Source organism: Poromitra crassiceps (assembly GCF_964638095.1).
Source record: "Poromitra crassiceps genome assembly, contig: HAP1_SCAFFOLD_162, whole genome shotgun sequence".
Classification (NCBI taxonomy): Eukaryota; Metazoa; Chordata; class Actinopteri; order Beryciformes; family Melamphaidae; genus Poromitra; species Poromitra crassiceps.
Genome location: NW_028152209.1, coordinates 1 through 24,390, shown reverse-complemented (window position 1 = coordinate 24,390; position 24,390 = coordinate 1).

Genomic DNA, 24,390 nt, shown 5'->3' with positions numbered 1-24,390 from the left:
AAATCCAAAATCAGACAGAGTGTTGACACCAGAGAGGCTAAGACCGCATTGACTCAGTGCGGTATTCAGCCTCTCTGGTGTCAAGTCTGATTTTGAAAAAAAAAAAAAAAAATCCAAAATCAGACAGAGTGTTGAGACCAGAGAGGCTAAGACCGCATTGACTCAGTGCGGTATTCAGCCTCTCTGGTGTCAAGTCTGATTTTGGAAAAAAAAAAAAAAAATCCAAAATCAGACAGAGTGTTGAGACCAGAGAGGCTAAGACCGCATTGACTCAGTGCGGTATTCAGCCTCTCTGGTGTCAAGTCTGACTTTGGAAAAAAAAAAAAATCCAAAATCAGACAGAGTGTTGACACCAGAGAGGCTAAGACCGCATTGACTCAGTGCGGTATTCAGCCTCTCTGGTGTCAAGTCTGATTTTGGAAAAGAAAAAAAAAATCCAAAATCAGACAGAGTGTTGAGACCAGAGAGGCTAAGACCGCATTGACTCAGTGCGGTATTCAGCCTCTCTGGTGTCAAGTCTGATTTTGGAAAAAAAAAAAAAAAATCCAAAATCAAACAGAGTGTTGAGACCAGAGAGGCTAAGACCGCATTGACTCAGTGCGGTATTCAGCCTCTCTGGTGTCAAGTCTGACTTTGGAAAAAAAAAAAAAATCCAAAACAGACAGAGTGTTGACACCAGAGAGGCTAAGAACGCATTGACTCAGTGCGCTATTCAGCCTCTCTGGTGTCAAGTCTGATTTTGGAAAAAAAAAAAAAAATCCAAAATCAGACAGAGTGTTGAGACCAGAGAGGCTAAGACCGCATTGACTCAGTGCGGTATTCAGCCTCTCTGGTGTCAAGTCTGATTTTGGAAAAAAAAAAAAAAAAAATCCAAAATCAGACAGAGTGTTGAGACCAGAGAGGCTAAGACCGCATTGACTCAGTGCGGTATTCAGCCTCTCTGGTGTCAAGTCTGATTTTGGAAAAAAAAAATAAAAAATCCAAAATCAGACAGAGTGTTGACACCAGAGAGGCTAAGACCGCATTGACTCAGTGCGGTATTCAGCCTCTCTGGTGTCAAGTCTGATTTTGGAAAAAAAAAAAAAAAAATCCAAAATCAGACAGAGTGTTGACACCAGAGAGGCTAAGACCGCATTGACTCAGTGCGGTATTCAGCCTCTCTGGTGTCAAGTCTGATTTTGGAAAAAAAAAAAAAAAAATCCAAAATCAGACAGAGTGTTGACACCAGAGAGGCTAAGACCGCATTGACTTAGTGCGGTATTCAGCCTCTCTGGTGTCAAGTCTGATTTTTGAAAAAAAAAAAAAAATCCAAAATCAGACAGAGTGTTGACACCAGAGAGGCTAAGACCGCATTGACTCAGTGCGGTATTCAGCCTCTCTGGTGTCAAGTCTGATTTTGGAAAAAAAAAAAAAATCCAAAATCAGACAGAGTGTTGACACCAGAGAGGCTAAGACCGCATTGACTCAGTGCGGTATTCAGCCTCTCTGGTGTCAAGTCTGATTTTTGAAAAAAAAAAAAAATCCAAAATCAGACAGAGTGTTGACACCAGAGAGGCTAAGACCGCATTGACTCAGTGCGGTATTCAGCCTCTCTGGTGTCAAGTCTGATTTTAGAAAAAAAAAAAAAAATCCAAAATCAGACAGAGTGTTGACACCAGAGAGGCTAAGACCGCATTGAGTCAGTGCGGTATTCAGCCTCTCTGGTGTCAAGTCTGATTTTGGAAAAAAAAAAAAAAAATCCAAAATCAGACAGAGTGTTGAGACCAGAGAGGCTAAGACCGCATTGACTCAGTGCGGTATTCAGCCTCTCTGGTGTCAAGTCTGATTTTGGAAAAAAAAAAAAAAATCCAAAATCAGACAGAGTGTTGAGACCAGAGAGGCTAAGACCGCATTGACTCAGTGCGGTATTCAGCCTCTCTGGTGTCAAGTCTGATTTTGGAAAAAAAAAAAAAAAAAATCCAAAATCAGACAGAGTGTTGACACCAGAGAGGCTAAGACCGCATTGACTCAGTGCGGTATTCAGCCTCTCTGGTGTCAAGTCTGATTTTGGAAAAGAAAAAAAAAAAATCCAAAATCAGACAGAGTGTTGAGACCAGAGAGGCTAAGACCGCATTGACTCAGTGCGGTATTCAGCCTCTCTGGTTTCAAGTCTGATTTTGGAAAAAAAAAAAAAAAAAAAATCCAAAATCAGACAGAGTGTTGACACCAGAGAGGCTAAGACCGCATTGACTCAGTGCGGTATTCAGCTTCTCTGGTGTCAAGTCTGATTTTGGAAAAAAAAAAAAAAAAAAACCAAAATCAGACAGAGTGTTGAGACCAGAGAGGCTAAGACCGCATTGACTCAGTGCGGTATTCAGCCTCTCTGGTGTCAAGTCTGATTTTGGAAAAAAAAAAAAATCCAAAATCAGACAGAGTGTTGACACCAGAGAGGCTAAGACCGCATTGACTCAGTGCGGTATTCAGCCTCTCTGGTGTCAAGTCTGATTTTAGAAAAAAAAAAAAAAAATCCAAAATCAGACAGAGTGTTGAGACCAGAGAGGCTAAGACCGCATTGACTCAGTGCGGTATTCAGCCTCTCTGGTGTCAAGTCTGATTTTGGAAAAAAAAAAAAAAAAATCCAAAATCAGACAGAGTGTTGAGACCAGAGAGGCTAAGACCGCATTGACTCAGTGCGGTATTCAGCCTCTCTGGTGTCAAGTCTGATTTTGGAAAAAAAAAAAAAAAAATCCAAAATCAGACAGAGTGTTGAGACCAGAGAGGCTAAAGCTTCTGGCATACTCTTCGCGCACGCGCTGGAGGCGGGGCTCAGAGGAGGGCGCGCGCACTCTGCGCGGGCCAAAACAGAACATACTCAGTGCGCAGCTCCAGGCTCCAGGCAGTCTGAATGAAATTGAATGTAACGTTCCCAATTCTATGTATTAAATTATAAAAAACGACCCCTCCACATTTGGGAAGGCTAAGCCACACAACTAGTTCGTTATAATCGAACAGCATGCTTTGAAGGCGACTTTACAACGGTGAGGACTCAATCACAGCAGATATCCGCTGATAGCCTACCACGGAGATCTCAGGCACAGGCAGCAAAACCGACGCGCTGATAGAAAAATCTCCATGGACGCGCCGCGCTGCGCTCAGGCCTCGCCCCCCGACACGCCCCGTGCGATGTCGTCATAATCGCCGTGCGCCCTATGCGCTTGGCTGGGCGCGAAGAGTATGCCAGAAGCTTAAGACCGCATTGACTCAGTGCGGTATTCAGCCTCTCTGGTGTCAAGTCTGATTTTGGAAAAAAAAAAAAAAAAATCCAAAATCAGACAGAGTGTTGACACCAGAGAGGCTAAGACCGCATTGACTCAGTGCGGTATTCAGCCTCTCTGGTGTCAAGTCTGATTTTGGAAAAAAAAAAAAAAATCCAAAATCAGACAGAGTGTTGACACCAGAGAGGCTAAGACCGCATTGACTCAGTGCGGTATTCAGCCTCTCTGGTGTCAAGTCTGATTTTTGAAAAAAAAAAAAAAATCCAAAATCAGACAGAGTGTTGACACCAGAGAGGCTAAGACCGCATTGACTCAGTGCGGTATTCAGCCTCTCTGGTGTCAAGTCTGATTTTGGAAAAAAAAAAAAATCCAAAATCAGACAGAGTGTTGACACCAGAGAGGCTAAGACCGCATTGACTCAGTGCGGTATTCAGCCTCTCTGGTGTCAAGTCTGATTTTAGAAAAAAAAAAAAAAAAAATCCAAAATCAGACAGAGTGTTGAGACCAGAGAGGCTAAGACCGCATTGACTCAGTGCGGTATTCAGCCTCTCTGGTGTCAAGTCTGACTTTGGAAAAAAAAAAAAATCCAAAATCAGACAGAGTGTTGACACCAGAGAGGCTAAGACCGCATTGACTCAGTGCGGTATTCAGCCTCTCTGGTGTCAAGTCTGATTTTGGAAAAAAAAAAAAAAAATCCAAAATCAGACAGAGTGTTGACACCAGAGAGGCTAAGACCGCATTGACTCAGTGCGGTATTCAGCCTCTCTGGTGTCAAGTCTGATTTTGGAAAAAAAAAAAAAAAAAAATCCAAAATCAGACAGAGTGTTGAGACCAGAGAGGCTAAGACCGCATTGACTCAGTGCGGTATTCAGCCTCTCTGGTGTCAAGTCTGATTTTGGAAAAAAAAAAAAAAAATCCAAAATCAGACAGAGTGTTGACACCAGAGAGGCTAAGACCGCATTGACTCAGTGCGGTATTCAGCCTCTCTGGTGTCAAGTCTGATTTTGGAAAAGGAAAAAAAAAAATCCAAAATCAGACAGAGTGTTGACACCAGAGAGGCTAAGACCGCATTGACTCAGTGCGGTATTCAGCCTCTCTGGTGTCAAGTCTGATTTTAGAAAAAAAAAAAAAAAATCCAAAATCAGACAGAGTGTTGAGACCAGAGAGGCTAAGACCGCATTGACTCAGTGCGGTATTCAGCCTCTCTGGTGTCAAGTCTGATTTTGGAAAAAAAAAAAAAAATCCAAAATCAGACAGAGTGTTGACACCAGAGAGGCTAAGACCGCATTGACTCAGTGCGGTATTCAGCCTCTCTGGTGTCAAGTCTGATTTTGGAAAAAAAAAAAAAAAATCCAAAATCAGACAGAGTGTTGAGACCAGAGAGGCTAAGACCGCATTGACTCAGTGCGGTATTCAGCCTCTCTGGTGTCAAGTCTGATTTTGGAAAAAAAAAAAAAAATCCAAAATCAGACAGAGTGTTGACACCAGAGAGGCTAAGACCGCATTGACTCAGTGCGGTATTCAGCCTCTCTGGTGTCAAGTCTGATTTTGGAAAAAAAAAAAAAAAAATCCAAAATCAGACAGAGTGTTGAGACCAGAGAGGCTAAGACCGCATTGACTCAGTGCGGTATTCAGCCTATCTGGTGTCAAGTCTGATTTTGGAAAAAAAAAAAAAAAAATCCAAAATCAGACAGAGTGTTGACACCAGAGAGGCTAAGACCGCATTGACTCAGTGCGGTATTCAGCCTCTCTGGTGTCAAGTCTGATTTTGGAAAAAAAAAAAAAAAAATCCAAAATCAGACAGAGTGTTGAGACCAGAGAGGCTAAGACCGCATTGACTCAATGCGGTATTCAGCCTATCTGGTGTCAAGTCTGATTTTGGGAAAAAAAAAAAAAAATCCAAAATCAGACAGAGTGTTGACACCAGAGAGGCTAAGACCGCATTGACTCAGTGCGGTATTCAGCCTATCTGGTGTCAAGTCTGATTTTGGGAAAAAAAAAAAAAAATCCAAAATCAGACAGAGTGTTGACACCAGAGAGGCTAAGACCGCATTGACTCAGTGCGGTATTCAGCCTATCTGGTGTCAAGTCTGATTTTGGAAAAAAAAAAAAAAAATCCAAAATCAGACAGAGTGTTGACACCAGAGAGGCTAAGACCGCATTGACTCAGTGCGGTATTCAGCCTCTCTGGTGTCAAGTCTGATTTTGGAAAAAAAAAAAAAAAAATCCAAAATCAGACAGAGTGTTGAGACCAGAGAGGCTAAGACCGCATTGACTCAGTGCGGTATTCAGCCTATCTGGTGTCAAGTCTGATTTTGGAAAAAAAAAAAAAAAATCCAAAATCAGACAGAGTGTTGACACCAGAGATTCTAAGACCGCATTGACTCAGTGCGGTATTCAGCCTCTCTGGTGTCAAGTCTGATTTTGGAAAAAAAAAAAAAAAAATCCAAAATCAGACAGAGTGTTGAGACCAGAGAGGCTAAGACCGCATTGACTCAGTGCGGTATTCAGCCTCTCTGGTGTCAAGTCTGATTTTGGAAAAAAAAAAAAAAAAATCCAAAATCAGACAGAGTGTTGACACCAGAGAGGCTAAGACCGCATTGACTCAGTGCGGTATTCAGCCTCTCTGGTGTCAAGTCTGATTTTGGAAAAAAAAAAAAAAATCCAAAATCAGACAGAGTGTTGACACCAGAGAGGCTAAGACCGCATTGACTCAGTGCGGTATTCAGCCTCTCTGGTGTCAAGTCTGATTTTGGAAAAAAAAAAAAAAAATCCAAAATCAGACAGAGTGTTGAGACCAGAGAGGCTAAGACCGCATTGACTCAGTGCGGTATTCAGCCTCTCTGGTGTCAAGTCTGACTTTGGAAAAAAAAAAAAAAATCCAAAATCAGACAGAGTGTTGACACCAGAGAGGCTAAGACCGCATTGACTCAGTGCGGTATTCAGCCTCTCTGGTGTCAAGTCTGATTTTGGAAAAGAAAAAAAAAATCCAAAATCAGACAGAGTGTTGAGACCAGAGAGGCTAAGACCGCATTGACTCAGTGCGGTATTCAGCCTCTCTGGTGTCAAGTCTGATTTTAGAAAAAAAAAAAAAAAATCCAAAATCAGACAGAGTGTTGACACCAGAGAGGCTAAGACCGCATTGACTCAGTGCGGTATTCAGCCTCTCTGGTGTCAAGTCTGATTTTGGAAAAAAAAAAAAAAAAATCCAAAATCAGACAGAGTGTTGAGACCAGAGAGGCTAAGACCGCATTGACTCAGTGCGGTATTCAGCCTATCTGGTGTCAAGTCTGATTTTGGGAAAAAAAAAAAAAAATCCAAAATCAGACAGAGTGTTGACACCAGAGAGGCTAAGACCGCATTGACTCAGTGCGGTATTCAGCCTATCTGGTGTCAAGTCTGATTTTGGAAAAAAAAAAAAAAAAATCCAAAATCAGACAGAGTGTTGACACCAGAGAGGCTAAGACCGCATTGACTCAGTGCGGTATTCAGCCTCTCTGGTGTCAAGTCTGATTTTGGAAAAAAAAAAAAAAAAATCCAAAATCAGACAGAGTGTTGAGACCAGAGAGGCTAAGACCGCATTGACTCAGTGCGGTATTCAGCCTATCTGGTGTCAAGTCTGATTTTGGAAAAAAAAAAAAAAAATCCAAAATCAGACAGAGTGTTGACACCAGAGAGGCTAAGACCGCATTGACTCAGTGCGGTATTCAGCCTCTCTGGTGTCAAGTCTGATTTTGGAAAAAAAAAAAAAAAAATCCAAAATCAGACAGAGTGTTGAGACCAGAGAGGCTAAGACCGCATTGACTCAGTGCGGTATTCAGCCTCTCTGGTGTCAAGTCTGATTTTGGAAAAAAAAAAAAAAAAATCCAAAATCAGACAGAGTGTTGACACCAGAGAGGCTAAGACCGCATTGACTCAGTGCGGTATTCAGCCTCTCTGGTGTCAAGTCTGATTTTAGAAAAAAAAAAAAAAAATCCAAAATCAGACAGAGTGTTGAGACCAGAGAGGCTAAGACCGCATTGACTCAGTGCGGTATTCAGCCTCTCTGGTGTCAAGTCTGATTTTGGAAAAAAAAAAAAAAATCCAAAATCAGACAGAGTGTTGACACCAGAGAGGCTAAGACCGCATTGACTCAGTGCGGTATTCAGCCTCTCTGGTGTCAAGTCTGATTTTGGAAAAAAAAAAAAAAAATCCAAAATCAGACAGAGTGTTGAGACCAGAGAGGCTAAGACCGCATTGACTCAGTGCGGTATTCAGCCTCTCTGGTGTCAAGTCTGATTTTGGAAAAAAAAAAAAATCCAAAATCAGACAGAGTGTTGACACCAGAGAGGCTAAGACCGCATTGACTCAGTGCGGTATTCAGCCTCTCTGGTGTCAAGTCTGATTTTAGAAAAAAAAAAAAAAAATCCAAAATCAGACAGAGTGTTGAGACCAGAGAGGCTAAGACCGCATTGACTCAGTGCGGTATTCAGCCTCTCTGGTGTCAAGTCTGATTTTGGAAAAAAAAAAAAAAAATCCAAAATCAGACAGAGTGTTGACACCAGAGAGGCTAAGACCGCATTGACTCAGTGCGGTATTCAGCCTCTCTGGTGTCAAGTCTGATTTTGGAAAAAAAAAAAAAAAATCCAAAATCAGACAGAGTGTTGAGACCAGAGAGGCTAAGACCGCATTGACTCAGTGCGGTATTCAGCCTCTCTGGTGTCAAGTCTGATTTTGGAAAAAAAAAAAAAAAAAAATCCAAAATCAGACAGAGTGTTGAGACCAGAGAGGCTAAGACCGCATTGACTCAGTGCGGTATTCAGCCTCTCTGGTGTCAAGTCTGATTTTGGAAAAAAAAAAAAAAATCCAAAATCAGACAGAGTGTTGACACCAGAGAGGCTAAGACCGCATTGACTCAGTGCGGTATTCAGCCTCTCTGGTGTCAAGTCTGATTTTAGAAAAAAAAAAAAAAAATCCAAAATCAGACAGAGTGTTGAGACCAGAGAGGCTAAGACCGCATTGACTCAGTGCGGTATTCAGCCTCTCTGGTGTCAAGTCTGATTTTGGAAAAAAAAAAAAAAAATCCAAAATCAGACAGAGTGTTGACACCAGAGAGGCTAAGACCGCATTGACTCAGTGCGGTATTCAGCCTCTCTGGTGTCAAGTCTGATTTTTGAAAAAAAAAAAAAAAAATCCAAAATCAGACAGAGTGTTGAGACCAGAGAGGCTAAGACCGCATTGACTCAGTGCGGTATTCAGCCTCTCTGGTGTCAAGTCTGATTTTGGAAAAAAAAAAAAAAAATCCAAAATCAGACAGAGTGTTGACACCAGAGAGGCTAAGACCGCATTGACTCAGTGCGGTATTCAGCCTCTCTGGTGTCAAGTCTGATTTTGGAAAAAAAAAAAAAAAAATCCAAAATCAGACAGAGTGTTGAGACCAGAGAGGCTAAGACCGCATTGACTCAGTGCGGTATTCAGCCTATCTGGTGTCAAGTCTGATTTTGGAAAAAAAAAAAAAAAAATCCAAAATCAGACAGAGTGTTGACACCAGAGAGGCTAAGACCGCATTGACTCAGTGCGGTATTCAGCCTCTCTGGTGTCAAGTCTGATTTTGGAAAAAAAAAAAAAAAAATCCAAAATCAGACAGAGTGTTGAGACCAGAGAGGCTAAGACCGCATTGACTCAGTGCGGTATTCAGCCTATCTGGTGTCAAGTCTGATTTTGGGAAAAAAAAAAAAAAATCCAAAATCAGACAGAGTGTTGACACCAGAGAGGCTAAGACCGCATTGACTCAGTGCGGTATTCAGCCTATCTGGTGTCAAGTCTGATTAAAAAAAAAAAAAAAAAATCCAAAATCAGACAGAGTGTTGACACCAGAGAGGCTAAGACCGCATTGACTCAGTGCGGTATTCAGCCTCTCTGGTGTCAAGTCTGATTTTGGAAAAAAAAAAAAAAAAAATCCAAAATCAGACAGAGTGTTGAGACCAGAGAGGCTAAGACCGCATTGACTCAGTGCGGTATTCAGCCTATCTGGTGTCAAGTCTGATTTTGGAAAAAAAAAAAAAAAATCCAAAATCAGACAGAGTGTTGACACCAGAGAGGCTAAGACCGCATTGACTCAGTGCGGTATTCAGCCTCTCTGGTGTCAAGTCTGATTTTGGAAAAAAAAAAAAAAAATCCAAAATCAGACAGAGTGTTGAGACCAGAGAGGCTAAGACCGCATTGACTCAGTGCGGTATTCAGCCTCTCTGGTGTCAAGTCTGATTTTGGAAAAAAAAAAAAAAAATCCAAAATCAGACAGAGTGTTGACACCAGAGAGGCTAAGACCGCATTGACTCAGTGCGGTATTCAGCCTCTCTGGTGTCAAGTCTGATTTTGGAAAAAAAAAAAAAAAAATCCAAAATCAGACAGAGTGTTGACACCAGAGAGGCTAAGACCGCATTGACTCAGTGCGGTATTCAGCCTCTCTGGTGTCAAGTCTGATTTTGGAAAAAAAAAAAAAAAAATCCAAAATCAGACAGAGTGTTGAGACCAGAGAGGCTAAGACCGCATTGACTCAGTGCGGTATTCAGCCTCTCTGGTGTCAAGTCTGATTTTGGAAAAAAAAAAAAAAAAATCCAAAATCAGACAGAGTGTTGAGACCAGAGAGGCTAAGACCGCATTGACTCAGTGCGGTATTCAGCCTATCTGGTGTCAAGTCTGATTTTGGAAAAAAAAAAAAAAAAAATCCAAAATCAGACAGAGTGTTGACACCAGAGAGGCTAAGACCGCATTGACTCAGTGCGGTATTCAGCCTCTCTGGTGTCAAGTCTGATTTTGGAAAAAAAAAAAAAAAAATCCAAAATCAGACAGAGTGTTGAGACCAGAGAGGCTAAGACCGCATTGACTCAGTGCGGTATTCAGCCTATCTGGTGTCAAGTCTGATTTTGGAAAAAAAAAAAAAAAATCCAAAATCAGACAGAGTGTTGACACCAGAGAGGCTAAGACCGCATTGACTCAGTGCGGTATTCAGCCTATCTGGTGTCAAGTCTGATTTTGGAAAAAAAAAAAAAAAATCCAAAATCAGACAGAGTGTTGACACCAGAGAGGCTAAGACCGCATTGACTCAGTGCGGTATTCAGCCTCTCTGGTGTCAAGTCTGATTTTGGAAAAAAAAAAAAAAAATCCAAAATCAGACAGAGTGTTGAGACCAGAGAGGCTAAGACCGCATTGACTCAGTGCGGTATTCAGCCTATCTGGTGTCAAGTCTGATTTTGGAAAAAAAAAAAAAAAATCCAAAATCAGACAGAGTGTTGACCAGAGAGGCTAAGACCGCATTGACTCAGTGCGGTATTCAGCCTCTCTGGTGTCAAGTCTGATTTTGGAAAAAAAAAAAAAAAATCCAAAATCAGACAGAGTGTTGAGACCAGAGAGGCTAAGACCGCATTGACTCAGTGCGGTATTCAGCCTCTCTGGTGTCAAGTCTGATTTTGGAAAAAAAAAAAAAAAAATCCAAAATCAGACAGAGTGTTGACACCAGAGAGGCTAAGACCGCATTGACTCAGTGCGGTATTCAGCCTCTCTGGTGTCAAGTCTGATTTTGGAAAAAAAAAAAAAAATCCAAAATCAGACAGAGTGTTGACACCAGAGAGGCTAAGACCGCATTGACTCAGTGCGGTATTCAGCCTCTCTGGTGTCAAGTCTGATTTTGGAAAAAAAAAAAAAAATCCAAAATCAGACAGAGTGTTGAGACCAGAGAGGCTAAGACCGCATTGACTCAGTGCGGTATTCAGCCTCTCTGGTGTCAAGTCTGACTTTGGAAAAAAAAAAAAAAATCCAAAATCAGACAGAGTGTTGACACCAGAGAGGCTAAGACCGCATTGACTCAGTGCGGTATTCAGCCTCTCTGGTGTCAAGTCTGATTTTGGAAAAGAAAAAAAAAATCCAAAATCAGACAGAGTGTTGAGACCAGAGAGGCTAAGACCGCATTGACTCAGTGCGGTATTCAGCCTCTCTGGTGTCAAGTCTGATTTTGGAAAAAAAAAAAAAAATCCAAAATCAGACAGAGTGTTGAGACCAGAGAGGCTAAGACCGCATTGACTCAGTGCGGTATTCAGCCTCTCTGGTGTCAAGTCTGATTTTAGGAAAAAAAAAAAAAAAATCCAAAATCAGACAGAGTGTTGAGACCAGAGAGGCTAAGACCGCATTGACTCAGTGCGGTATTCAGCCTCTCTGGTGTCAAGTCTGATTTTGGAAAAAAAAAAAAAAAATCCAAAATCAGACAGAGTGTTGACACCAGAGAGGCTAAGACCGCATTGACTCAGTGCGGTATTCAGCCTCTCTGGTGTCAAGTCTGATTTTGGAAAAAAAAAAAAAAAATCCAAAATCAGACAGAGTGTTGAGACAGCAGAGAGGCTAAGACCGCATTGACTCAGTGCGGTATTCAGCCTCTCTGGTGTCAAGTCTGATTTTGGAAAAAAAAAAAAAATCCAAAATCAGACAGAGTGTTGACACCAGAGAGGCTAAGACCGCATTGACTCAGTGCGGTATTCAGCCTCTCTGGTGTCAAGTCTGATTTTAGAAAAAAAAAAAAAAAATCCAAAATCAGACAGAGTGTTGAGACCAGAGAGGCTAAGACCGCATTGACTCAGTGCGGTATTCAGCCTCTCTGGTGTCAAGTCTGATTTTGGAAAAAAAAAAAAAAATCCAAAATCAGACAGAGTGTTGACACCAGAGAGGCTAAGACCGCATTGACTCAGTGCGGTATTCAGCCTCTCTGGTGTCAAGTCTGATTTTGGAAAAAAAAAAAAAAAATCCAAAATCAGACAGAGTGTTGAGACCAGAGAGGCTAAGACCGCATTGACTCAGTGCGGTATTCAGCCTCTCTGGTGTCAAGTCTGATTTTGGAAAAAAAAAAAAAAAAAATCCAAAATCAGACAGAGTGTTGAGACCAGAGAGGCTAAGACCGCATTGACTCAGTGCGGTATTCAGCCTCTCTGGTGTCAAGTCTGATTTTGGAAAAAAAAAAAAAAATCCAAAATCAGACAGAGTGTTGACACCAGAGAGGCTAAGATCCGCATTGACTCAGTGCGGTATTCAGCCTCTCTGGTGTCAAGTCTGATTTTGGAAAAAAAAAAAAAAATCCAAAATCAGACAGAGTGTTGAGACCAGAGAGGCTAAGACCGCATTGACTCAGTGCGGTATTCAGCCTATCTGGTGTCAAGTCTGATTTGGAAAAAAAAAAAAAAATCCAAAATCAGACAGAGTGTTGACACCAGAGAGGCTAAGACCGCATTGACTCAGTGCGGTATTCAGCCTCTCTGGTGTCAAGTCTGATTTTGGAAAAAAAAAAAAAAAATCCAAAATCAGACAGAGTGTTGAGACCAGAGAGGCTAAGACCGCATTGACTCAGTGCGGTATTCAGCCTCTCTGGTGTCAAGTCTGATTTTGGAAAAAAAAAAAAAAATCCAAAATCAGACAGAGTGTTGACACCAGAGAGGCTAAGACCGCATTGACTCAGTGCGTTATTCAGCCTCTCTGGTGTCAAGTCTGATTTTGGAAAAAAAAAAAAAAAAATCCAAAATCAGACAGAGTGTTGACACCAGAGAGGCTAAGACCGCATTGACTCAGTGCGGTATTCAGCCTCTCTGGTGTCAAGTCTGATTTTGGAAAAAAAAAAAAAAAATCCAAAATCAGACAGAGTGTTGAGACCAGAGAGGCTAAGACCGCATTGACTCAGTGCGGTATTCAGCCTCTCTGGTGTCAAGTCTGATTTTGGAAAAAAAAAAAAAAAAATCCAAAATCAGACAGAGTGTTGACACCAGAGAGGCTAAGACCGCATTGACTCAGTGCGGTATTCAGCCTCTCTGGTGTCAAGTCTGACTTTGGAAAAAAAAAAAATCCAAAATCAGACAGAGTGTTGACACCAGAGAGGCTAAGACCGCATTGACTCAGTGCGGTATTCAGCCTCTCTGGTGTCAAGTCTGATTTTAGAAAAAAAAAAAAAAAATCCAAAATCAGACATGAGACCAGAGAGGCTAAGACCGCATTGACTCAGTGCGGTATTCAGCCTATCTGGTGTCAAGTCTGATTTTGGAAAAAAAAAAAAAAAATCCAAAATCAGACAGAGTGTTGACACCAGAGAGGCTAAGACCGCATTGACTCAGTGCGGTATTCAGCCTCTCTGGTGTCAAGTCTGATTTTGGAAAAAAAAAAAAAAAAATCCAAAATCAGACAGAGTGTTGAGACCAGAGAGGCTAAGACCGCATTGACTCAGTGCAGTATTCAGCCTCTCTGGTGTCAAGTCTGATTTTGGAAGAAAAAAAAAAAAAATCCAAAATCAGACAGAGTGTTGACACCAGAGAGGCTAAGACCGCATTGACTCAGTGCGGTATTCAGCCTCTCTGGTGTCAAGTCTGATTTTGGAAAAAAAAAAAAAAAATCCAAATCAGACAGAGTGTTGAGACCAGAGAGGCTAAGACCGCATTGACTCAGTGCAGTATTCAGCCTCTCTGGTGTCAAGTCTGATTTTGGAAAAAAAAAAAAAAAATCCAAAATCAGACAGAGTGTTGACACCAGAGAGGCTAAGACCGCATTGACTCAGTGCGGTATTCAGCCTCTCTGGTGTCAAGTCTGATTTTGGAAAAAAAAAAAAAATCCAAAATCAGACAGAGTGTGTTGACACCAGAGAGGCTAAGACCGCATTGACTCAGTGCGGTATTCAGCCTCTCTGGTGTCAAGTCTGATTTTGGAAAAAAAAAAAAAAATCAAAATCAGACAGAGTGTTGAGACCAGAGAGGCTAAGACCGCATTGACTCAGTGCGGTATTCAGCCTCTCTGGTGTCAAGTCTGATTTTGGAAAAAAAAAAAAAAAAATCCAAAATCAGACAGAGTGTTGAGACCAGAGAGGCTAAGACCGCATTGACTCAGTGCGGTATTCAGCCTCTCTGGTGTCAAGTCTGACTTTGGAAAAAAAAAAAAAAATCCAAAATCAGACAGAGTGTTGACACCAGAGAGGCTAAGACCGCATTGACTCAGTGCGGTATTCAGCCTCTCTGGTGTCAAGTCTGATTTTGGAAAAAAAAAAAAAAAATCCAAAATCAGACAGAGTGTTGAGACCCAGAGAGGCTAAGACCGCATTGACTCAGTGCGGTATTCAGCCTCTCTGGTGTCAAGTCTGATTTTGGAAAAAAAAAAAAAAAATCCAAAATCAGACAGAGTGTTGAGACCAGAGAGGCTAAGACCGCATTGGACTCAGTGCGGTATTCAGCCTCTCTGGTGTCAAGTCTGACTTTGGAAAAAAAAAAAAAATCCAAAATCAGACAGAGTGTTGACACCAGAGAGGCTAAGACCGCATTGACTCAGTGCGGTATTCAGCCTCTCTGAGTGTCAAGTCTGATTTTGGAAAAGAAAAAAAAAAAATCCAAAATCAGACAGAGTGTTGAGACCAGAGAGGCTAAGACCGCATTGACTCAGTGCGGTATTCAGCCTCTCTGGTGTCAAGTCTGATTTTGGAAAAAAAAAAAAAAAATCCAAAATCAAACAGAGTGTTGAGACCAGAGAGGCTAAGACCGCATTGACTCAGTGCGGTATTCAGCCTCTCTGGTGTCAAGTCTGATTTTGAGAAAAAAAAAAAAAAAATCCAAAATCAGACAGAGTGTTGAGACAGAGAGGCTAAGACCGCATTGACTCAGTGCGGTATTCAGCCTCTCTGGTGTCAAGTCTGACTTTAAAAAAAAAAAAAATCCAAAATCAGACAGAGTGTTGACACCAGAGAGGCTAAGACCGCATTGACTCAGTGCGGTATTCAGCCTCTCTGGTGTCAAGTCTGATTTTGGAAAAAAAAAAAAAAATCCAAAATCAGACAGAGTGTTGAGGACCAGAGAGGCTAAGACCGCATTGACTCAGTGCGGTATTCAGCCTCTCTGGTGTCAAGTCTGATTTTGGAAAAAAAAAAAAAAAATCCAAAATCAGACAGAGTGTTGAGACCAGAGAGGCTAAGACCGCATTGACTCAGTGCGGTATTCAGCCTCTCTGGTGTCAAGTCTGACTTTGGAAAAAAAAAAAAAAATCCAAATCAGACAGAGTGTTGACACCAGAGAGGCTAAGACCGCATTGACTCAGTGCGGTATTCAGCCTCTCTGGTGTCAAGTCTGATTTTGGAAAAGAAAAAAAAAATCCAAAATCAGACAGAGTGTTGAGACCAGAGAGGCTAAGACCGCATTGACTCAGTGCGGTATTCAGCCTCTCTGGTGTCAAGTCTGATTTTGGAAAAAAAAAAAAAAAAATCCAAAATCAAACAGAGTGTTGAGACCAGAGAGGCTAAGACCGCATTGACTCAGTGCGGTATTCAGCCTCTCTGGTGTCAAGTCTGACTTTGGAAAAAAAAAAAAAAATCCAAAATCAGACAGAGTGTTGAGACCAGAGAGGCTAAGAACGCATTGACTCAGTGCGGTATTCAGCCTCTCTGGTGTCAAGTCTGATTTTGGAAAAAAAAAAAAAAAAAAATCCAAAATCAGACAGAGTGTTGAGACCAGAGAGGCTAAGACCGCATTGACTCAGTGCGGTATTCAGCCTCTCTGGTGTCAAGTCTGATTTTGGAAAAAAAAAAAAAAAAATCCAAAATCAGACAGAGTGTTGACACCAGAGAGGCTAAGACCGCATTGACTCAGTGCGGTATTCAGCCTCTCTGGTGTCAAGTCTGATTTTGGAAAAAAAAAAAAAAAAATCCAAAATCAGACAGAGTGTTGACACCAGAGAGGCTAAGACCGCATTGACTCAGTGCGGTATTCAGCCTCTCTGGTGTCAAGTCTGATTTTGGAAAATAAAATAAAAAATCCAAAATCAGACAGAGTGTTGACACCAGAGAGGCTAAGACCGCATTGACTCAGTGCGGTATTCAGCCTCTCTGGTGTCAAGTCTGATTTTGGAAAAAAAAAAAAAATCCAAAATCAGACAGAGTGTTGACACCGAGAGAGGCTAAGACCGCATTGACTCAGTGCGGTATTGCAGCCTCTCTGGTGTCAAGTCTGATTTTTGAAAAAAAAAAAAAAAAATCCAAAATCAGACAGAGTGTTGACACCAGAGAGGCTAAGACCGCATTGACTCAGTGCGGTATTCAGCCTCTCTGGTGTCAAGTCTGATTTTAGAAAAAAAGAAAAAAATCCAAAATCAGACAGAGTGTTGAGACCAGAGAGGCTAAGACCGCATTGAGCTCAGTGCGGTATTCAGCCTCTCTGGTGTCAAGTCTGATTTTGGAAAAAAAAAAAAAAAAAATCCAAAATCAGACAGAGTGTTGAGACCAGAGAGGCTAAGACCGCATTGACTCAGTGCGGTATTCAGCCTCTCTGGTGTCAAGTCTGATTTTTGAAAAAAAAAAAAAAAAAATCCAAAATCAGACAGTGTTGACACCAGAGAGGCTAAGACCGCATTGACTCAGTGCGGTATTCAGCCTCTCTGGTGTCAAGTCTGATTTTGGAAAAAAAAAAAAAAAATCCAAAATCAGACAGAGTGTTGACACCAGAGAGGCTAAGACCGCATTGACTCAGTGCGGTATTCAGCCTCTCTGGTGTCAAGTCTGATTTTGGAAAAAAAAAAAAAAATCCAAAATCAGACAGAGTGTTGAGACCAGAGAGGCTAAGACCGCATTGACTCAGTGCGGTATTCAGCCTCTCTGGTGTCAAGTCTGATTTTGGAAAAAAAAAAAAAATCCCAAATCAGACAGAGTGTTGACACCAGAGAGGCTAAGACCGCATTGACTCAGTGCGGTATTCAGCCTCTCTGGTGTCAAGTCTGATTTTGGAAAAAAAAAAAAAAAATCCAAAATCAGACAGAGTGTTGAGACCAGAGAGGCTAAGACCGCATTGACTCAGTGCAGGTATTCAGCCTATCTGGTGTCAAGTCTGATTTTGGAAAAAAAAAAAAAAAAATCCAAAATCAGACAGAGTGTTGACACCAGAGAGGCTAAGACCGCATTGACTCAGTGCGGTATTCAGCCTCTCTGGTGTCAAGTCTGATTTTGGAAAAAAAAAAAAAAAATCCAAAATCAGACAGAGTGTTGACACCAGAGAGGCTAAGACCGCATTGACTCAGTGCGGTATTCAGCCTATCTGGTGTCAAGTCTGATTTTGGAAAAAAAAAAAAAAATCCAAAATCAGACAGAGTGTGACACCAGAGAGCTAAGACCAGCATTGACTCAGTGCGGTATTCAGCCTATCTGGTGTCAAGTCTGATTTTGGAAAAAAAAAAAAAATCCAAAATCAGACAGAGTGTTGACACCAGAGAGGCTAAGACCGCATTGACTCAGTGCGGTATCAGCCTATCTGGTGTCAAGTCTGATTTTGGAAAAAAAAAAAAAATCCAAAATCAGACAGAGTGTTGACACCAGAGAGGCTAAGACCGCATTGACTCAGTGCGGTATTCAGCCTCTCTGGTGTCAAGTCTGATTTTGGAAAAAAAAAAAAAAAAATCCAAAATCAACAGAGTGTTTGAGACCAGAGAGGCTAAGACCGCATTGACTCAGTGCGGTATTCAGCCTCTCTGGTGTCAAGTCTGATTTTGGAAAAAAAAAAAAAAAATCCAAAATCAGACAGAGTGTTGAGACCAGAGAGGCTAAGACCGCATTGACTCAGTGCGGTATTCAGCCTCTCTGGTGTCAAGTCTGACTTTGGAAAAAAAAAAAAATCCAAAATCAGACAGAGTGTTGACACCAGAGAGGCTAAGACCGCATTGACTCAGTGCGGTATTCAGCCTCTCTGGTGTCAAGTCTGATTTTGGAAAAAAAAAAAAAAAAATCCAAAATCAGACAGAGTGTTGAGACCAGAGAGGCTAAGACCGCATTGACTCAGTGCGGTATTCAGCCTCTCTGGTGTCAAGTCTGATTTTGGAAAAAAAAAAAAAAAAAATCCAAAATCAGACAGAGTGTTGAGACCAGAGAGGCTAAGACCGCATTGACTCAGTGCGGTATTCAGCCTCTCTGGTGTCAAGTCTGACTTTGGAAAAAAAAAAAAAATCCAAATCAGACAGAGTGTTGACACCAGAGAGGCTAAGACCGCATTGACTCAGTGCGTATTCAGCCTCTCTGGTGTCAAGTCTGATTTTGGAAAAGAAAAAAAAAAATCCAAAATCAGACAGAGTGTTGAGACCAGAGAGGCTAAGACCGCATTGACTCAGTGCGGTATTCAGCCTCTCTGGTGTCAAGTCTGATTTTGGAAAAAAAAAAAAAAAAATCCAAAATCAACAGAGTGTTGAGACCAGAGAGGCTAAGACCGCATTGACTCAGTGCGGTATTCAGCCTCTCTGGTGTCAAGTCTGACTTTGGAAAAAAAAAAAAAATCCAAAATCAGACAGAGTGTTGAGACCAGAGAGGCTAAGAACGCATTGACTCAGTGCGGTATTCAGCGCTCTGGTGTCAAGTCTGATTTTGGAAAAAAAAAAAAAAAAAATCCAAAATCAGACAGAGTGTTGAGACCAGAGAGGCTAAGACCGCATTGACTCAGTGCGGTATTCAGCCTCTCTGGTGTCAAGTCTGATTTTGGAAAAAAAAAAAAAAAAATCCAAAATCAGACAGAGTGTTGACACCAGAGAGGCTAAGACCGCATTGACTCAGTGCGGTATTCAGCCTCTCTGGTGTCAAGTCTGATTTTGGAAAAAAAATAAAATAAATCCAAAATCAGACAGAGTGTTGACACCAGAGAGGCTAAGACCGCATTGACTCAGTGCGGTATTCAGCCTCTCTGGTGTCAAGTCTGATTTTGGAAAAAAAAAAAAAAATCCAAAATCAGACAGAGTGTTGACACCAGAGAGGCTAAGACCGCATTGACTCAGTGCGGTATTCAGCCTCTCTGGTGTCAAGTCTGATTTTTGAAAAAAAAAAAAATCCAAAATCAGACAGAGTGTTGACACCAGAGAGGCTAAGACCGCATTGACTCAGTGCGGTATTCAGCCTCTCTGGTTGTCAAGTCTGATTTTAGAAAAAAAGAAAAAAAATCCAAAATCAGACAGAGTGTTGAGACCAGAGAGGCTAAGACCGCATTGAGTCAGTGCGGTATTCAGCCTCTCTGGTGTCAAGTCTGATTTTGGAAAAAAAAAAAAAAAATCCAAAATCAGACAGAGTGTTGAGACCAGAGAGGCTAAGACCTGCATTGACTCAGTGCGGTATTCAGCCTCTCTGGTGTCAAGTCTGATTTTGAAAAAAAAAAAAAAAAAATCCAAAATCAGACAGAGTGTTGACACCAGAGAGGCTAAGACCGCATTGACTCAGTGCGGTATTCAGCCTCTCTGGTGTCAAGTCTGATTTTGGAAAAAAAAAAAAAAATCAAAATCAGACAGAGTGTTGACACCAGAGAGGCTAAGAACCGCATTGACTCAGTGCGGTATTCAGCCTCTCTGGTGTCAAGTCTGATTTTGGAAAAAAAAAAAAAAAAATCCAAAATCAGACAGAGTGTTGAGACCAGAGAGGCTAAGACCGCATTGACTCAGTGCGGTATTCAGCCTCTCTGGTGTCAAGTCTGATTTTGGAAAAAAAAAAAAAAATCCAAAATCAGACAGAGTGTTGAGACCAGAGAGGCTAAGACCGCATTGACTCAGTGCGGTATTCAGCCTCTCTGGTGTCAAGTCTGACTTTGAAAAAAAAAAAAAAAATCCAAAATCAGACAGAGTGTTGACACCAGAGAGGCTAAGACCGCATTGACTCAGTGCGGTATTCAGCCTCTCTGGTGTCAAGTCTGATTTTGGGAAAAGAAAAAAAAAATCCAAATCAGACAGAGTGTTGAGACCAGAGAGGCTAAGACCGCATTGGACTCAGTGCGGTATTCAGCCTCTCTGGTGTCAAGTCTGATTTTGGAAAAAAAAAAAAAATCAAAATCCAAAATCAGACAGTGTTGAGACCAGAGAGGCTAAGACCCGCATTGACTCAGTGCGGTATTCAGCCTCTCTGGTGTCAAGTCTGATTTTGGAAAAAAAAAAAATCCAAAATCAGACAGAGTGTTGACACCAGAGAGGCTAAGACCGCATTGACTCAGTGCGGTATTCAGCCTCTCTGGTGTCAAGTCTGATTTTGGAAAAAAAAAAAAAAAATCCAAAATCAGACAGAGTGTTGCCACCAGAGAGGCTAAGACAGCATTGACTCAGTGCGGTATTCAGCCTCTCTGGTGTCAAGTCTGATTTTGGAAAAAAAAAAAAAATCCAAAATCCAAAATCAGACAGTGTTGAGACCAGAGAGGCTAAGACTGCATTGACTCAGTGCGGTATTCAGCCTCTCTGGTGTCAAGTCTGATTTTGGAAAAAAAAAAAAATCCAAAATCAGACAGAGTGTTGACACCAGAGAGGCTAAGACCGCATTGACTCAGTGCGGTATTCAGCCTCTCTGGTGTCAAGTCTGATTTTGGAAAAAAAAAAAAAAAAAATCCAAAATCAGACAGAGTGTTGAGACCAGAGAGGCTAAGACCGCATTGACTCAGTGCGGTATTCAGCCTATCTGGTGTCAAGTCTGATTTTTGGAAAAAAAAAAAAAAAATCCAAAATCAGACAGAGTGTTGACACCAGAGAGGCTAAGACCGCATTGACTCAGTGCGGTATTCAGCCTCTCTGGTGTCAAGTCTGATTTTGGAAAAAAAAAAAAAATCAAAATCAGACAGAGTGTTGACACCAGAGAGGCTAAGACCGCATTGACTCAGTGCGGTATTCAGCCTCTCTGGTGTCAAGTCTGATTTTGGAAAAAAAAAAAAAAAATCCAAAATCAGACAGAGTGTTGAGACCAGAGAGGCTAAGACCGCATTGACTCAGTGCGGTATTCAGCCTCTCTGGTGTCAAGTCTGATTTTGGAAAAAAAAAAAAAAATCCAAAATCAGACAGAGTGTTGAGACCAGAGAGGCTAAGACCGCATTGACTCAGTGCGGTATTCAGCCTCTCTGGTGTCAAGTCTGACTTTGAAAAAAAAAAAAAATCCAAAATCAGACAGAGTGTTGACACCAGAGAGGCTAAGACCGCATTGACTCAGTGCGGTATTCAGCCTCTCTGGTGTCAAGTCTGATTTTGGGAAAAGAAAAAAAAAATCCAAAATCAGACAGAGTGTTGAGACAGAGAGGCTAAGACCGCATTGACTCAGTGCGGTATTCAGCCTCTCTGGTGTCAAGTCTGATTTTGGAAAAAAAAAAAAAAAATCCAAAATCAGACAGAGTGTTGCCACCAGAGAGGCTAAGACAGCATTGACTCAGTGCGGTATTCAGCCTCTCTGGTGTCAAGTCTGATTTTGGAAAAAAAAAAAAAATCCAAAATCCAAAATCAGACAGTGTTGAGACCAGAGAGCTAAGACCGCATTGACTCAGTGCGGTATTCAGCCTCTCTGGTGTCAAGTCTGATTTTGAAAAAAAAAAAATCCATAATCAGGACAGAGTGTTGACACAGAGAGGCTAAGACCGCATTGAACTCAGTGCGGTATTCAGCTCTCTGGTGTCAAGTCTGATTTTGGAAAAAAAAAAAAAAATCCAAAATCAGACAGAGTGTTGCCACCAGAGAGGCTAAGACAGCATTGACTCAGTGCGGTATTCAGCCTCTCTGGTGTCAAGTCTGATTTTGGAAAAAAAAAAAAAATCCAAAATCCAAAAATCAGACAGTGTGAGACCAGAGAGGCTAAGACCGCATTGACTCAGTGCGGTATTCAGCCTCTCTGGTGTCAAGTCTGATTTTGGAAAAAAAAAAAATCCAAAATCAGACAGAGTGTTGACACCAGAGAGGCTTAAGACCGCATTGACTCAGTGCGGTATTCAGCCTCTCTGGTGTCAAGTCTGATTTTGGAAAAAAAAAAAAAAAAAAATCCAAAATCAACAGAGTGTTTGAGACCAGAGAGGCTAAGACCGCATTGACTCAGTGCGGTATTCAGCCTATCTGGTGTCAAGTCCTGATTTTGGAAAAAAAAAAAAAAAATCCAAAATCAGACAGAGTGTTGAGACCAGAGAGGCTAAGACCGCATTGACTCAGTGCGGTATTCAGCCTCTCTGGTGTCAAGTCTGATTTTGGAAAAGAAAAAAAAAAATCCAAAATCAGACAGAGTGTTGACACCAGAGAGGCTAAGACCCGCATTGACTCAGTGCGGTATTCGACTCTCTCTGGTGTCAAGTCTGATTTTGGAAAAAAAAAAAAAAAATCCAAAATCAGACAGAGTGTTGAGACCAGAGAGGCTAAGACCGCATTGACTCAGTGCGGTATTCAGCCTCTCTGGTGTCAAGTCTGATTTTGGAAAAGAAAAAAAAAAAAATCCAAAATCAGACAGAGTGTTGAGACCAGAGAGGCTAAGACCGCATTGACTCAGTGCGGTATTCAGCCTCTCTGGTGTCAAGTCTGACTTTGAAAAAAAAAAAAAAATCCAAAATCAGACAGAGTGTTGACACCAGAGAGGCTAAGACCGCATTGACTCAGTGCGGTATTCAGCCTCTCTGGTGTCAAGTCTGATTTTGGAAAAGAAAAAAAAAATCCAAAATCAGACAGAGTGTTGAGACCAGAGAGGCTAAGACCGCATTGAACTCAGTGCGGTATTCAGCCTCTCTGGTGTCAAGTCTGATTTGGAAAAAAAAAAAAAAAATCCAAATCAGACAGAGTGTTGCCACCAGAGAGGCTAAGACAGCATTGACTCAGTGCGGTATTCAGCCTCAGCCTCTCTGGTGTCAAGTCTGATTTTGGAAAAAAAAAAAAAAAATCCAAAATCAGACAGTGTTGAGACCAGAGAGGCTAAGACCGCATTGACTCAGTGCGGTATTCAGCCTCTCTGGTGTCAAGTCTGATTTTGGAAAAAAAAAAAATCCAAAATCAGACAGAGTGTTGACACCAGAGAGGCTAAGACCGCATTGACTCAGTGCGGTATTCAGCCTCTCTGGTGTCAAGTCTGATTTTGGAAAAAAAAAAAAAAAATCCAAAATCAGACAGAGTGTTGCCACCAGAGAGGCTAAGACAGCATTGACTCAGTGCGGTATTCAGCCTCTCTGGTGTCAAGTCTGATTTTGGAAAAAAAAAAAAAATCCAAAATCCAAAATCAGACAGTGTTGAGACCAGAGAGGCTAAGACCGCATTGACTCAGTGCGGTATTCAGCCTCTCTGGTGTCAAGTCTGATTTTGGAAAAAAAAAAAAAATCCAAAATCAGACAGAGTGTTGACACCAGAGAGGCTAAGACCGCATTGACTCAGTGCGGTATTCAGCCTCTCTGGTGTCAAGTCTGATTTTGGAAAAAAAAAAAAAAAATCCAAAATCAGACAGAGTGTTGAGACCAGAGAGGCTAAGACCGCATTGACTCAGTGCGGTATTCAGCCTCTCTGGTGTCAAGTCTGATTTTGGAAAAAAAAAAAAAAAATCCAAAATCAGACAGAGTGTTGACACCAGAGAGGCTAAGACCGCATTGACTCAGTGCGGTATTCAGCCTCTCTGGTGTCAAGTCTGATTTTGGAAAAAAAAAAAAAAATCCAAAATCAGACAGAGTGTTGACACCAGAGAGGCTAAGACCGCATTGACTCAGTGCGGTATTCAGCCTCTCTGGTGTCAAGTCTGATTTTGGAAAAAAAAAAAAAAAATCCAAAATCAGACAGAGTGTTGAGACCAGAGAGGCTAAGACCGCATTGACTCAGTGCGGTATTCAGCCTCTCTGGTGTCAAGTCTGATTTTGGAAAAAAAAAAAAAAATCCAAAATCAGACAGAGTGTTGACACCAGAGAGGCTAAGACCGCATTGACTCAGTGCGGTATTCAGCCTCTCTGGTGTCAAGTCTGATTTTGGAAAAAAAAAAAAAAAAATCCAAAATCAGACAGAGTGTTGAGACCAGAGAGGCTAAGACCGCATTGACTCAGTGCGGTATTCAGCCTCTCTGGTGTCAAGTCTGATTTTGGAAAAAAAAAAAAAAAATCCAAAATCAGACAGAGTGTTGAGACCAGAGAGGCTAAGACCGCATTGACTCAGTGCGGTATTCAGCCTCTCTGGTGTCAAGTCTGACTTTGGAAAAAAAAAAAAAATCCAAAATCAGACAGAGTGTTGACACCAGAGAGGCTAAGACCGCATTGACTCAGTGCGGTATTCAGCCTCTCTGGTGTCAAGTCTGATTTTGGAAAAGAAAAAAAAAATCCAAAATCAGACAGAGTGTTGAGACCAGAGAGGCTAAGACCGGATTGACTCAGTGCGGTATTCAGCCTCTCTGGTG